The following is a 17,228-nucleotide window of genomic DNA, read 5'->3' as shown; positions in this document are numbered from 1 at the left end:
GGCCAATGAAGCCTCCATCTCAATACACGCACTTAGAATTGCTACAATAGGAAAGAGAGCTGCTGTGTCTCACAATACCACTTTATTCTTGTTTCACCAGTCATGGCAAGTCATGTGGTCACATAAGACAGAGAAGTACAATTCTACCATATACTCAGAAAGAGAAGACTTGGGATATTTGCACATAATCCGTAAGTAGTGGCTTAGGGGACTAGCTATAGAAGATTACAATTTGAGGAAATATTTTTGTTTGGTTGGTACTAAGGTGGGACAGGCAATGGCGCTGGTTAAATACAATTATTATCATGCTCCACAATACATACTTTGTGCTCTCATTATGCAGTCTATTCAGTAAACACCATTAATGTCTAATTCCCCTACTGAAATATCTTTCCTACTATCCTATGTGGGTTACTTCTTGCTCTACTTGAAAGATCTTCTCAAGAATCACTTCATGCATGAAGCTGTCCTTTGATGCAACTAGTTGGCTACTAGTATACAATTAAATTTAAGAAAGTATAGAGTAAACCCTCTTATCTACAAGGGATTTGCTCTAAGATCCCAGCAAATGCCTGAAACTATGACTAATAAAAAATCCTATAAGTACTATGTTTTGTCCTATACATTTGTACCTATGATAAAGTTTAATTTCTTTCATCTTAGTGGCAAAGTAAGGGATTAACAACAATAATTAATAAATGAGGACAATCACAATATGTAGTAATACAAATGATATGATGCCATCTCTCTCTTTCTCAAAATATCTTATTATACTGTATTCACCCTTCTTGTTGTGATGCTCTGATATGATAAAATGCCTATGTGATGAGAAGAAGTGAGGTAAAGGAGTAGCATAGTAATACTGTGTTAGACTATCAAGGGATACTTGAATATCACTGTGATACCATGAAAGTCCATCTAATTACCAGCACAGCTACTGACAAATGGGCTGGTACCGTATACAGCATGGATATGCTAAACAAAGAAATGATTTGTGGCACATGTTGACAGAACAAGGACAGAAGCCTCAGCAATTTTAGGTTCTTGTTACCCCTGCCTTCTTTCAAGAGACCAGTTCAGTCTCACATCCTATATTGTTCCCCACCCCACCCCCTGCATTCTTCCCCAAGTTTGAAAGCCAGTGGACCAAAAGCAAAGAACATGTATGGGGAAGATCATCTCTGCCTACTGCCCCCCACCCCTAACCCACGTAAGATAGAAAAAGGCCCAGCCTGCTGGGGTCTGGGCCCTCTGCCGTGTGTTTGTCTGGTCTCTGTACATGCTGGTAGTTGGTCGACCTCTGCAAGTTTATTGTCTCTGGATAAATTCCGTCAGGCTGCAAGCTCATATTCTGTCTCCTCTCTGTTCTGTGCCCCTTTTTCTTACACTTGGTGCCCCGTTTGAGGAGGCATCAGTCTGCATTCTTTACCTTACATAATGGGAGAGGGGAAGCTGGTGCAAGATATGAACCTACTTGGAATAGCATACAATTTTAAGTTTATGAATTTTTTAATTCTGGAACTTTACACTTAATGTTTTTGGCCATGGTTAATCACATGTAATGGAAACTGAGGAAAGCAAAACTGAAATAAGGGGAGAACTACTGTATTTCCTCATGTTTCCCTTGTTGACATGTCTTTTTCATGTTTTTTGAAGTCCATTCTCCCTTAACTCCCTAAAATTCAAGCATATCCCCATTTGTTTCCTATCTCCCAGAGGGTAAGTGGCCTTGAAATATGTGCTCAGTCCATAAATTTGATGAAACAATTGTTTTTGCCAACACCAGAGAAGAATCCAGCAAGTTCTTTGAGTCTTCCCACCTCTGAGCACAAAGCGTCATTTATACAATGGTTAATAAAGAAAACTGCAGATTCTGGTTTTTTCCATGGCTAAAGAGGCAGGAAACTGAGAAGCAGTGGCCTAGCTCTTATGGAAACTCCACCCCTTGTACTGGCACCAGGGTAATTTTGCTTATTCTGCTTTCTGGGACTAGCCCAAACCTGTCAAGTTCTCACTTCTAAAAACTTGCAGATGGATTCACCACATATTTATGCACTTGCTTTCATATGCAAATAAGTTGCTACCGAGAAAAGACACCTCATCAAGAAGGCTTACCACTGAGTTGTTTTTGTCATGACAAATTTACTAAGAATAAAATTCATCCACTTGTCCAGGCCACCAGGACCATTGTTTAATCAGGCCCTCCAAAACCATACACAGGGTGCCTTTCTGAGTTCATAGTACAGAATGGCCTGTAAGAAAGATATATGTGCTAATTTGCACCTAAACATCAAGACTATAACCTAGGTCTCACAGGCACAATCTGATCTATAGAACTACAAACACTGATATGCAAACTCAGAAGGACTTTGGAAGTGAAACAGGTGCACTTTCATTTCAGTAAGGATTTCCATTATGCCCAGCATTTAAAATTTAGACATAGTCATTAAATTTTTGAGCCAGGAGGAGTCACAAAAACCACCCACACACAAAATAAATAGGTCAATACGTAACCCAGACAGACCAGAAGAGGCTTTTTGAAGAAAAGGGGGAAATTGTCAAGAAGTGTGTTAAATGAGAGGATCAGTTAGGCAGCAAAGACAGGGTATGATCAGTGCAAAGCTAAACCACAGATATTTGGATGTATCCTCAGGACAACATCTATTGTGATCCAGTGAAGCCACTAAATATCTTTTCCACACAGGTGAGAAAATGCAATTCTCAATTCTCCTATTCCCAGTTCTTGATTCATGACAGCAAAAGTACTAAAGAAGCCTTACAGCCACACTGTAACCATGAATCCTTTTCCTCTCAAGTGAGTTGACTCCAGTTGGCACTTATCAGCTCACAGGTCAGCACAGAAGTTTTTATAATGAGCCAAAAAGGAGGGGAAGTGCAGTCTGGACTGGCAGTCAGAAGTCCTACTTTCTCTGAGCTACGTAATTGAGTCTGACTCTGGGTAACTTGACAAAATCGATAATATCATCTCCTTGACATGGTAGGAGGGGTAACAATGGGTAACACATTCTGCAGGGGTAGTAGGTCCGTGCCACTGACTCCCAACACAGTTGCTCATGCATTCCTTCCCAACCCCACCTCCACACATTATGCACACACTCCTAGGTAATCTCTTTTTTCTCCACACCCTCTTACTCCTTTTCATATTCTCTCACTGGTTTCTCCATTCTGACGTGTTCTAAATCTGCTAGCAACACCTAGAACTCCTGTACCCATGGGTAAGCTTCATGGAGAAGTAGGAAAGGCAGAACTGATAACGCCATGAGGACAAAAAACATGGCTGGTTTGCACATAGTAAACACTCAATACATTCAGACATGTCATGTTTACTATATTTTCAGTGGCTGAAACAAATTTCTCAAAAAAAAAAAAAAAACACCAAATTTCTCAAGTTTTCTGATGGAAGTACATATGAACATTGCTGAAGTAGCATATCCTATTTGCATTCCCCAAACATTCTAAAACACAAGAAGCAGAAGCTGCTCACAAAATATCAGGTCTCTGAATATTTCCAGCCAGCCTCTCAATCAGCGTCTCTATTTCAGCAAAATCAAGAGAATAGAAATAGAAGTAGAACCAGGAAATAGTTTCAATGTCCTGAGCTGATTTAGAACCAGACTCCACAGGCCTTTGAAATTCATGTTGTCACTGTTGCATTTATAACATTTTCCAGAGCAGCTTAAGAAAAAAAGGCCATAAAAAAGGAGGAAGAAGGGAAGTATAATACAAAATCTGTAGGAAACTCTGAAGATTGTGGGCCTTTTATCAGAGAGGCCCTGGATTACAGCTCAGCATACTTGCTGAAAGAGGGCACGGTCCAAAGTGTAATAAGAGGAAGCAGCTGGTGTTCAGCACTTCTGGTCCATAAATAAGGAGAGAGATTTTTCTGAATTTGCTCTTTCCAGTGCCTGATGTCCTGACATATCATTCCAGATTCCATCGGCTGGTAACCATCATAAGCCAGTTAACAACTACTTACTAAGCCCTACTATGACTAAGAAAGCCATCCAAGTCATTATTCAATTTGTTTGTTCCATGATACAGTTAGACTTTAGAGACTAAAATACTAAGCTCGTGTACTATAACCTTAGAATATTGCTTTAAATTTCAGGCTATCTTTGTGAAGCCAACCAAACTTTTAAAGCAAATCATTTTTAGAACAACCAGCATAATCATATTCCAAATCATGAGAACAGCAGCACCCTATATCCTTGCCATTCTTTGAAAACAGAAACACAAACTGCTTTCATGCAGTAGGGCCTTTGCAAGTATGCACTGCTTCTACAGTTGAATCTGTGTAGAAATAAATTACTTATGAAATAGAAATATTTTAAAACTAGAAATGTAATGGCCACTCATATTAGGACATACCTTAGGAAATTCACCTCATACCTTCTGACACTCAGAAATCCCTAAGTCCTAAGATTCAAAATGACAAAGCAGAGGCCGGTTCTGTGGTGTAGTGGGTGAAGCCACTGCCTTCAGTGCCAGCATCCTATATGGGTGCTGGTTCAAGTCCCGGCTGCTCCACTTTCAATCCAGCTCTTTACTATGGCCTAGGAAAGTAGTAAAAGATGGCCCAAGTCCTTGGGCCTCTGCACCCACATGGGAGACCCAGAAGAAGCTCCTGGGTCCTGGCTTTGGATCTGCACAGCTCAGGCCATTGCAGCCAATTGGGGAGTGAACCAGCGAATAAAGATCTCTCTCTATCTGACTCCCCTTCTTTCTCTGTGTAGCTCTGACTTTCAAATAACTAAATAAATCTGTAAAAAAATTACAAAGCAAAGCAAAATACAATCATTAGTATAATAATTAGAAGCCAAATTTCATCTTGTTTCAGTGAAAAGAAGACTCTTGAAAAAGTAATGAAATACTAAACCCATAAATAAAACTTCTAAATCTTTAGGTGATTGTTTTTGAAAGGCATTGTGGGAAGAGACAGAGAAATACAAAGATCTTTCAGGGCCGGTGCCATGACGCACTAGGTTAATCCTCCGCCTGCATATGGGCGCCGGTTCTAGTCCAGGTTGCTCCTCTTCCAGTCCAGCTCTCTGTCTCTCTCTCTCACTATCTATAACTCTACATGTCAAATAATTTTCAAATAAATTAGAAAAAATAATAAAAAATAAAAATAAAAAAAAGATCTTTCATCCACTGGTTCACACCCCAAATAGCTGCAATGGCTAGGGATGGTCCAGGCAGAAGCTAGGAGCCCAGAATTCCATCCAGATGGGAGAAGGGTCCAACTACTTGTACCATCATCCCACATATCTTTCCTAGGAGGGAGCTGAATCGAAAGTGGAACATTTGGGACTAGAAGCAGAGCTCAAATGGGATGCCAGCATTGCAGGAGACCACTTAAAACACTACCTCCACAATGCTGGCTGCAACTAGACTTTTTTTTTTTTTAATTAAGGTAAACAAATTTCATGCAATTCACATATACAGATTTAGGTACATAGACTTTTCATGAACATATATGATACACCTTGAATAATATGACTTCCAGATTCATTTTCAGAAAAGATGAACTGATTAATCTTTTTTGGCATCTGAACCATTCACTCTGACAAAGACTATAAAATATTTTCTTTTTTTATAAAATGAATTCTCTGGTTTTGGCAAGATTGAAAACCTTACCTTTCTACTTCTAAATAAGTCTTTGTTAATAATTCTTTTTGAAGATTAAAAAGTTAATGTTTTCATTATTCAAAATACATTTTATTATACTTTTGTAGATAAAGTACCAACAAAATTGGTTTTGAGAACTTTGAAAAAAATATATCTAAATGCCATACTTTTCAATGAAAGAACAATTTAAATAAGAGAGACCCTATTTGCTATTAGAGATAACTTCAATGAATTTAAAAATTCCAAAAAATCATAACACCAAATTACCAGTGAAAGTTTAACCTCGACACATGCGGTACATGGCAGCATGCTGGTCCACCATGAACAACTTTGTCTTTCAGAATTACAAGCAGCAAAGGATGAAGGAGATTGTAACCACAATGAACCACAGTGAACACTGAGGAACTTTCATCCGAGTTCATACGAGGCACGTGAAGGTGCTAAAAAGGCAAGAAGGAAATTAAGAATAATTAGAGGTTTAATATGAACTAAAACACTTTTAAGAAGGATTTCATTGAACCCTCACCACAAACTTTAAGAAATGGATTATTATTCTCATGCAAAATAGCAGGAAACCACATCTCATGGAAATAAAATAACTTGCCGGAGATCTGCCAGTAAGCGATCACTGGGGCCTTACAGTATGTGCTCTGTGAACTGTACTAGGTGGCCTCACTGTTGAAGGTCTGTATTTGGGTTTTAAGACCACACTATATTTTTGAGCCCTCCTTGGAGACTCCAATGCTGTGTTAGCAATAGTGGCGTGCTGCAGAAGAACTGGGTTAGTTTATATCCAGATCCTGAGGCTCAGATTTGCATATGTGAGTAATAAATCCAGTCAGAGGCAAAACTGTGGGGTTGGCAGATAGGGTCTTTACTGCCTCCACCCTACTTCTCCCTGGAGCACTCTGACACTTTGCAGATGCCTGGCACCTCCAGCTGGCCCAGGCAACGAAATGGAATGGCCCTGCCAGCCTTGCCTTCTCTTCCAGCATCACAGATTACCTTAAATTCTTTTTTTTTTCAAATTTATACATTTATTTGAAAGAACCATAGAAAGAGAAAGGACACACACACACACACACACACACAGAGAGAGAGAGAGAGAGAGAGAGAGAGGGAGAGGGCTGGGCCAGTTTGAAGCCAGCAGCCAGGAGCCTCCTCCAGGTTCCATACGTGGGTGGCAGGGGCACAATCACCTGGGCCATCTCCCACTGCTTTTCCTAGGCCATTAACAGAAAGCTGGATCACATTACCTTTAATTCTAATTACCTGTGTGCCCTCCTCGCAAAAATATCTACTACATGGTGAACTCCTTACAACACAGAGGATGGCTCCATTCCCTATTTCCTATCATACTTAGCCCAAGCAGGGTACTCAGTAAATATTTGTAGAACAAATTTATGAATGCATGACTGGACATCCCTCTCACCCTTAAACAAAATATGCAAGCCCTGTATTCCGCTCTATGATTCTCAGATCTCTGCTCCTGAAGGAGGAAAAAAAACCCAAAACTACTAGCAAGTGCTGTTAACTTATTGAGAGTATACAGTGTTTTGTGAATGTGTGTGTGTGTGTATGTGTGTGTATGTTTTGAAGACTAAATACCTAATCATTGCATACATTCCCTTCCTAATTTAAACCAGGGAATTTCCACATGGGTTACTAAAGAGGACAGTATCTCAGTAAGAGTAAATGTGAAATGATTACAGTGACTAGGGGGCCAACCAGCAGGCCATTGTCTAGGATAGTCTGCTTAACCACAATAGGAGGGGCCAGCGCTGTGTCATAGCAGGTGAAGCCGCTGTCTGCAGTGCCGGTATCCCATTTGGGCCCTGGTTTGAGTCTCAGCTGCTCCACTTCCCTTCCAACTCTCTGCTATGGCCTGAGAAAGCAGTAGAAGATGGCTCAAGTCCTTGGGCTCCTGCACCCACAAGGGAAGACCTGGAGGAAGCTCCTGGCTCCTGGCTTCGGATAGGCAGAGCTCTGGCCAATTGGGGAGTGAACCAGCGGATGGAAGACCTCTCTCTCTGCCTCTCCTTCTCTCTGTGTGTAACTCTTTCAAATAAATAAACAAATCTTAAAAAAAAAAAAAAAACAATAGGAACAGCAGACAGAAGAAAGGGGAGTGCATGCAACACCAGACAGTTGACATTATGTCATTTCATTTAATCCTCACAAGAAACTTTGAGATAGGTTATTGTTCCAATTTTATTGAAAAAAAGTAAGGCCCACAGAAATTATATATCATGCCATAACTTGACATAGAGTAAATGGTAGACGGAGGCTTCAGTTTGAACCTGGCAGCAACTGTGTTTCTATTCCCAATCCTTTGGTTCCCAAAATTGTTGTCGAGGAGCATCTAGAAGACCAAAGACTTAATATATTACAAGGAAGGTTTACCACAGGACTAGAGCTGCTAACCCCCTTAATGTGACTTGAGAGAGAAGTTTTGAAATAAGGAAGAAACAAAGTCCACTTAAGGTACAGTCTCCAAAGTTTGGCCAGGACCCCATCAAATATCCCACTGAGAGCATCTCTCTTTTGCTTATAAAACTTTGCACAAAGCTTTGCATATGGTGACCAATGGCTGTTAATGAATCTGCAGGAACCAGGGAAGCAAAGAAAGACGTAGATGGTTTCTGAGTACTGACCTCAGTAAAGATACCATTTGACAAATTCATTTCATATCCCCTTCTAAAAGTCATAACATAAACACAAAAATTCAAAACAGTGTTCTAGCTGATAAATGCTAAACATCAGATTTCTCATAGCTGGTACCTGCATTTAAGATGATGAAGTGAAATGGACACTATGAGAAACAGTGACTTGATCAGCTCTTGTCCTGACGGTTGATGTACAATGTAATACTTTATCCATTTTAGTATTTTTTTTGTTCTAGTACCATTGGTTGAACTCTGTAATTAACACACAATTATTCTTAGGTGTTTAAATTTTAACTGAAAAGTGATCCCTGTTAGGAATTTGGAAAACATTATGCTGAGTGAAATAAGCCAATCCCAAAGGGACAAATACCATATGTTCTCCCTGATTGGTGACAACTAACTGAGCACCCAAAAGGAAACCTGTTAAAGTGAAATGAACACTATGACTGTTGATGAGCAACTTAATATGTTATCCCTCTTAATATTTTTTTTTGTTTGTTCTACTTAATACTTTTGGTTGAATACTGTAATCAATACACAATTCTTCTTAAGTGCTGAAACTTAACTGAAAAGTGATCACTGTTAAATATAAGAGTGGGAATAAGAGAGGGAAGAGATGTGCAATTCGGGACATACTCAATCGGACTTGCCCCAAACAGTAGAGTTAGAAACATACCAGGGGATTCCAATTCAATCCCATCGAGGTGGCATGTACCAATGCCATCTCACTAGTCCCAGTGATCAATTTCTGTTCACAATGGATCATAATGATAGGACTAAGAACCAAAGGGATCATATAAACAAGAATAGTGTCTGCAAATACTAGCTGATAGAATAAAAAAGGGAGAGAATGATCCAACATGGGAAGTGAGATACACAGCAGACCCATAGAATGGCAGATGTCCTAAACAGCACTCTGGCCTCAGAATCAGCCCTTAAGGTATGTGGATCTGGCTGAAAAGCCCATGAGAGTATTTCAGGCATGGAAAGCCAAGACACTCTGGCAAAAAAAAAAAAAAAAAAAAAAAAAAAAAAAAAAAAAAAAAAAACAACTAAATGAAAGATCTCCACGAGTGAGATCCCAGTGGAAAGAATGGGTCATCAAAGAAGGAGGTACCTTTCTCTGAAGGGAGGAAAGAACTTCCACTTTGACCATAGCCTTGTCTAAATATGATCAGAGTCGGTGAACTCAGGGGGCTTCCATAGCCTTGGCAGCTCATGACAAGAGCCTAGGGTGATTACTGATGCCATAAACAAGAGTGTCAATTTGTTAAGTCAACAAGAGGAGTCACTGTGCACTTACTCCTCATGTAGGATCTCTGTCCTTAGTGTGCTGTACATTGAGATTTAATGCTATAACTAGTACTCAAGCAGTATTTTTCACTTTATGTTTCTGTGTGGGAGCAAACTGTTGAAATCTTTACTTAATATATGCTAAACTGACCTTCTGTATATAAAGAGAATTGAAAATGAATCTTGATGTGAATGGAAGGGGAGAGGGAGTGGGAAAGGGGAGGGTTGCAGATGGGAGGGACGTTATGGGGGGGAAGCCATTGTAATCCATAAACTGTACTTTGGAAATTTATATTCATTAAATAAAAGTTAAACAAAAAAGATGATTGGGAGACCACCCTGCTTATGGCCTAGGAAAGCAGTAGAAGAAGGTCCAAGTGCTTGGGTCCCTGATCCCTAGTGGGAGACCCAGAAGGAGCTCCTGGCTCCTGGCTTCGGATTAGCCCATTGCTCTGGCCATTGCAGCCATTTGGAGAGTGAACCAGCAGATGGAAGATCTCTCTCTGTCCATCCCTCTCTCTATCTATAACTCTACCTCTCAAATAAATAAATAAAATATCTTTAAAACATTTTAAAAATAAGAAAAAACAATAAAATAAGATGATTATGAGAATTATAGGAGATAATGTATACAAAATGCATGGCAGTGACTTGGTGAATTACCTAAGATACTGCATATAAGGCACATAGTAGTGGTTCAGTGAATTGAGTCACCTATAATAACAAGAAACCAAAGATCTAAGTAAGCTCGTTAATAAGCATAAGTAGATTTATATCAGACTCTATAGCCAAAAAACAAATAAATTTTATCGTACACCCATTTCAAAACATAAGAATTAGCATGCTACTTGCAAAACAATACAATTTCTAGAAAGTAGTTTTATATATACACATATATGTATAATCTGATCAAAATAATAACACTGGAAATTAACAAAATATGAAGAAATAGGATAAAATATGTTGGCATTTTTTAAGTAAATACTTTTCAATAATTCATGTCAAATAAGAAATTAAGACTTTATTTACATATTAGATCCAAATTAGTTTGAGTCAAATACAAGATTTTTAAATGCCTTAATTATTAACAAACTATATTAAGCAAAAGTAAGAATTTTAAATATTAAATTTGTGCCTCAAATGGCAATTTGCACAAGCCTAGAAGGAGATCTTTCTTAGCCACAAGCTCAGTAAGAATATGCACCATCAGAAGGCAGGCAAAGAAGCCAACACAATCATGAACTCTGTTAATAGCCATTGAATACAAAAGGCCACCACAAAATACACCAAGCACCGAAGTTGAAGGAAAGGTTTATTGTAGGATGGGAGAAACCCAACAGGCTGGAGGGAGAGGGCGAGAGAGGGCAAAAAGGGAAAAGGGGTCAAGTTGAACTCTTTACTTAGTATAGAGTTGGTCTTCTGTGTATAAAGTTAATCAAAAATGGATCTTAGGGGAAAATAGGACTGGAAATGGGAGTGGGAGGAGGAGGGGTGGGAGAATGGGTGGGAGGGCGGGTATGTTGGGAAAAAATCACTGTATTCCTAAAGTTGTACTTATGAAATGCATGAAGTTTGTATTCCTTAAGTAAAAGGTTTCTTTGGGGGAAAAAAACAATGCATGTATGGGAAGCTGGTCCAGTTATAGCCTTACAGGGGGTAGGGAAGTAGGAGCAACAAATCCCGTTAGGGTGGGGGTGGAGCTGACGCTTGTAGTTGGGCCATTTGGTCACCTGACTTCTAGAAAGCCAGGCTGGGCTTAGGACTGAAATTTACTGTGTAAGATGGCAATGGGAGCCAGAGCCTAAAATGGCACCCAAGGTTTAAGATGGCTCCACAGATAAGAACACACCATTTTTACCAGCAGAATACCTAAATGAATATCAGTAATGACCCCTACTCTACTATATACAGCATCTGCCTCCACTCCTGTTCCGTACCCCAACTCAGGAACAGAAGGACAATGGTCATCTAGTCAAAATGCATAAAAAGATGACTGATGCTTTTTCTTTTAATCTCCCGGGGATGGTTCTATTAGAAAGAGATACTTTGGGGGCTGGAGTTGAGGCTGGGGGCTTCCTTTTTAAGAAGCATTCTGACTTTAGACAGAAAGGCCCAGCAGATGGAGACCTGGTAACAAATGTGAGGAAACCTCTTGAGCCTGATTTTTAAAGTGATAGGGAAAAGGTGTGCTCAAGTTTTCTTCTAACTAGTTTCCCATGGTAGAAAAGCTGGGGAGTGATTCAGAGTAGAAGCAAGAATGTTCATGTGGCTAAGATGAACTTGAGTGAGTTTTCTGGGTATCTTGACAGCACAATATTTTGCAGGATGGCAGTCAGTGAGAATTACCAGTTCATGAACTGTATTCAGGGCTGAATGCTACATTTTAAATAGAGAATGTGATAAATCAGGGAACTTCTAGAAACCAGGGACTGAGAATGATAAAGGATCTGAAAACTACTGTGAGTTGGATCAGGGACTTCAGTATTTAAGAGGCTTCCATATCTCTTCCATATCCATATTGTTTGAAAAAGGTTAATGAGGAAAATGATGCAAATTATAGGGTGACCACATTTCCTCTGAATAAGGATTATTATAACAATGCCAAAATGAAAGGATTTCCTCATGGAGCTAAAGATATCTAAGCACATTTTAGAAGATTGTCATACCATCTTTAAAAGAGTTCATATCCTTCCCTCCCTCCCTCCTTCCTTCTTTCTTTCTCCTTCCTTCTTTCCTTCCTTCCTTCCTTCCTTCCATTTCATTGAATACTTAGTGGAGCCAGGCCTGTGCTATACACAAAGGAGGCCAAGAATTAACAATGGTTTGGCAGACAAGGAACTCCTGTGTTTTGGAGTATACTTACTCAGTAAGAAAAGGATGACAAGAAGGAAACCAGCAACGTGGGAACTCACTCATATTGGCAGCGTTTGACTGCAGAAGTAATTTTAGGAGAAGGGGAATTGGAAAGATGCACTAGGCCCAAGAATCAGAGTCAGTGCGGTCATCCTCCTCCCCAGTGTGTGGCTGCCTAGGCAGTCCCTGAGGGACTAAAGCCATGACAGAGAGAGAATTCTTCAGGGCCAGGAGTGGCTTTCTGAGAGTCATGAGTGTGCACACCTAGAACATTGCTTGAGGTCTCCCCCTGAGCCTCAGTAGTAACAACACATAAACAAACAATTAAGGCATTTAAATGCTGGTGACTTTTTGCAAGATAAGAAAAACATCTGCTGCTGCAACTGTAATCTCCAGTAGATGCTCTCACAGTTTACAGCCCCCAGAGTGGCTGGCCACCATCCCCGTGACGGCATCCACGTGGGCACAAAAGGGAGAACAAGGCCCACATGTATGTTTCACCTTGTAGTTGCATGAAGAGGGTACTCTGATTGTGCCAATATCAGCTTCATGAAAATGGGTATATAAAAAGGAAAAGGGAAAAAGTGGGATAAGTGATCAAGAAGATAAGGTTAAGCACATATAAGCAGCATCTACGTTGAATCAGTACAATAAACTACAATTATTTTCCATGATGTGATATTTCCCTTTCAAATATTACGCTTACGGTAAGATATAAAATCAACAATATGAGTAGATAGAATTAAGCCACACTGAATGAGGGTACTGCAACTCTCTGAGTTCTCTCTCTCTCTCTCTCTCTCTTCCTGCTTTCCTCCCTCTCTCAGTATATAGATTTATAGATGATAGACTAGATAGATAGCCAGACAGACAGAAATAATGCCCAGTGCAAGGTTGTACCCTCACACCTTTCTACCACCTGTTTCTTATTATTAAAATGCAAATCTTTGGAAAATGGGCATTATTCCTTCACACATTGATGTTCTCTTGGGCCAGGGCCAGGGTTGCTAAAATAGTACTACTACGCTCCAAAGCATGACTTCAGGGATGTTGAGAAAATGAAGTGAAAACCTATATACATTGATTAGCATGGTGTAGGCCACTTAGTAGGTGCTCAGTGAAGGCTGATTTTCTTCTCCATAGCATTAACTCTGCTTCTCCCCTAAATAGAAAGAATCACATTGCTAGAATTACGGTAATTTCCAAGGAAGTTGTCCAAACATGGGGGTGATGACATGCACAAATTCCTACATGCTCTTATTGGTTTTCATAACACAGTATTCTGCCAACTGCATACCATCCCTTTCCCCTGGGAACATGGTAGTCCTCAAATAAAAAATAGAAAATAAAAATGCTAATTCCCTCCCTTTGTGCTTTCTCTGGGAGTCAAGGAGCTTAATTTATCTTCCATTTAACTTAATTTCATTAAATTCACTCAACAAGCAGTTAGTATCTTCTGAATACTATCTGCAATGCAAGGTTCAGGTAGTTGAGGTCTTAAAATTCCGAACTCTAGAGTTGCTGGACAGCTACTGATTCACTATAGGGTCCTACACATGATCAGAATGTTTTTGTAGTTTTAACACAATTATAGATTTGAATGAAATATCATTGATGGTGCCTTTAAAGCTAATTAACCCAGTTTATTGAGTCCAAGACTAAGTTTATCTGATATAGGATTTGGCAATGGAGATATTAAAATGTAGGCATAGGTTTTACTGTAAGCACAGGGTGTGGCTAAAGCAATAAACCTGCTTTATTTTCAAATATGCAAACATGACTAGCATTTTGAGCAACTGGCTCATGATTACAAAATTATAAGCTCATGTAAAATTCTTGTCAATCAGGTAGCATGTCCATTGACTGCTTTAGACCACTGTCCCTCAATATGTTTTTATTCATCTTTCATTATCCATTGGTTTTGAAATATTTTAAAGCAAGGATGGTATATTTCTAAGAGAGAGAAGCAAGACATATTAACTACAGTAGTCTCAATTTTTCAAAGACATTTTCCAGACATTTTTCGAGTATGTGCCATGTATCTGCCACTATGGCAAGTGACTTACATAAATTATCTCACATGAAAGAGATATCATTCTTTTATTTTAAAGATTGTATTTATTTGAAAGTCAGAGCCACAGAAAGAGATCTTCCTTCTGCTGGTTCACCTCCCAGATTTCCATAATTGCCAGTGCTGGGCCAGGCTGAAGCCAGGATCCAGGAGCTTCATCTGTCTCCCACATGGGTGGCAGGGGCCCAGACACCTGGGTCGTCTTTTGCTGCTTTTCCCAGGCACATTAGCAAGGAGCTGGGTGGGAAGGAGAGCAGTTGGGACATGAACCAGTGACCCTGGTATCACAGGCATTGGCTTTTCCCGCTACACCACAAGGCCAGCCCCAGATAATATTCTTTATGTCTACTTTATAGATGAGAAAATTGAGGCTTGAAAAATCATTGAAGCAATACCACTAATACCACTAATTAAACGCAGAGCAAGGATTAGACCATGGCCTCACTGAACCTAAAGATACACTCTTTTTTTTTTTTTAAGATTTATTTGTTTATTTGAAAGGCAGAGTTACAGAGAGGCAGAGGCGGAGAGAGAAAGAGGTCTTCCATCTGCTGGTTCACTCCACAAATGGCTGCTATGGCCTGAGCTGGGCTGATCTAGAGCCAGAAACCAGGAGCCTCTTCCAGGTCTCCCACGGGTGCAGGGACCCAAGGACTTGGGCCATCTTCTATTGCTTTCCCAAGCCAAAGCAGAGAGCTGGATCAGAAGTAGAGCAGCTAGGACTTGAACTGGGGCCCACATGGAATTCCAGCACTGCAGGCAGCAGCTTTACCTGCTATGCCACAACATTGGCCCCAAGATACACTCCTAATGCTGTGCTGGACATCCGGGAACACAAGAAAGTTTTTCAATCCAGAACAACCTTGGCTTCTATGAGCCTCTAAGGAACTAATTTTACATCTTATGCTTTGAGCTGGATTTGTTTCTGTCAAGCAGAATATTTGAGGGTGCTTTAAAAGTTTCCTGGAAAATGGAATTATAAGGTAACCTAATTTAGGGCAAAAATATTGAAACTGGTGGAGATTTGGAATAATCCAGAATGGCTACTCTGATCTTTGTTGATAAGGAAAAAGGACAACCTGGTACCCACGTGACTCACAAGGATGGGCTGAAGATGGGGTCAGGGTCTTCAGCGAAAGCCTGAGGTGGGAGATCACAGGTTTCTTTTCTTTTCTTTCTTTTTTTTTTTTTTTTAACAGGCAGAGTTAGACAGTGAGAGAGAGAGAGACAGAGAGAAAGGTCTTCCTTCTGTTGGTTCACCCCCCAAATGGCCGCTATGGCCGGAGCGCTGCACCGATCCGAAGCCAACAGCCAGGTGCTTCCTCCTGGTCTCCCATGCAGGTGCAGGGCCCAAGCACTTGGGCCATCCTCCACTGCCTTCCCGTGCCACAGCAGAGAGCTGGACTGGAAGAGAAGTAACCGGGACAGAATCCGGCGCCCCAACTGGGACTAGAACCCGGGGTACTGGCGCCAGCCTCTTTTTTTTTTTTTTTTTAAAGATTTATTTTATTTATCTGAAAGAGTTACAGAGAGAGGTACAGAGAGTCTTCCCTCCATTGGTTCACTCCCCAATTGGTAGCAACGGCTGGAGCTGTGCCTATCCAAAGCCAGGAGCTAGGAGCTTCTTCTGGGTCTCCCACGCGGGTGCAGGGGCCCAAGGACTTGGGCCATCTTCCACTGCTTCCCAGGGCCACAGCAGAGAGCTGGATTGGAAGAGGAGCAGCCAGAACTAGAACTGGCACTCATATGGGATGCCATCGCTTCAGGCAAGGGCTTTAACCAGCTGCACCATAGCACTGGCCCTAGATCACAGGTTTCAACACCACTGTTGTCAATAGGTTTGCTGCTCAACCAGCCTTACCTAACGCTGCCAGAAAGGCTCTGGGAACTGGCAACAGAGCTACAGAAGGGTCAGGGAAAACCATGGTCCCCTCAAAGGACAACAGTCACACCTTGCCCACATGTGCCAAAAAGATGGCCAAGAAGAACGTTAAAACATAAAACTGTCCTGGCTCAGATGACACCTGTCTAGAAATGGAAAAATTCTCTCCCTTCCATCCTCTAGATTTCGAGGGTTTTGACCTGCCCGAAGGGCACCAGATCACACACCTCCCCTCATGATCCTCGAATAGGAGAGAGAACTTGAGAACCTGTTATGGCTGGACTCCCCTTCGCCTGTGAAGATGGCTTTTCCACCGTGGGGATCATCTGTCGCCATCTCCTTCAAGCATTCTTTCATCCCTGGCAGTTGAAGTGCCACCTACGTGTTATGATGTGGATATTTAAATTTCCTACTGCTTTGTACTTTCTGTGTGTTTGTGTTGTTTTAATAAAAAAATTTTTTTAAAGTACTAAAACCCGATAATAGTTTTTTCATAATATGCACTTTCCATGAACTTTTTGAAAATAATTTCCAATGCATTCACACCTCTGCACAAAATTTTTTCATATAGAAAGTCCATACATATAGACATGAAGTGAAGATTCCTAACATCTCAAGGTTGAAAAATATTATTATGTGTCACCACATAGGACTACATGTGGATTACAAGCTGATTATCTTCTTGCAATTTGTGGACTTCTAGCAGATCTTTTCTCTTTTGTCAAAAAATTTCACATACTTATGATGGAAAACGTATTATATAAAGTGCACTCTTCGAATATGGCCCTTTTATGGCATCCCTCTTTTAAAATGC

At 40.5% G+C, this 17,228-nt stretch overlaps 1 long non-coding RNA gene across 1 annotated transcript in view; it reads left to right on the top strand.

The window, feature by feature from the left end:
• The window catches only part of LOC127493011 (uncharacterized), a 168,068-nt gene extending 151,185 nt beyond the window's left edge, over window positions 1-16,883 (top strand). Inside the window, exon 2 of the long non-coding RNA XR_011388638.1 lies at window positions 16,598-16,883. This is a non-coding gene — a long non-coding RNA (uncharacterized lncRNA). The remainder of the gene's footprint in view (window positions 1-16,597) is intronic.
• Window positions 16,884-17,228: the final 345 nt, after the last annotated feature.

The sequence above is a fragment of the Oryctolagus cuniculus genome, chromosome 5 (assembly GCF_964237555.1).
Source record: "Oryctolagus cuniculus chromosome 5, mOryCun1.1, whole genome shotgun sequence".
Classification (NCBI taxonomy): Eukaryota; Metazoa; Chordata; class Mammalia; order Lagomorpha; family Leporidae; genus Oryctolagus; species Oryctolagus cuniculus.
This window is presented reverse-complemented; position numbering and strand designations above follow the sequence as displayed.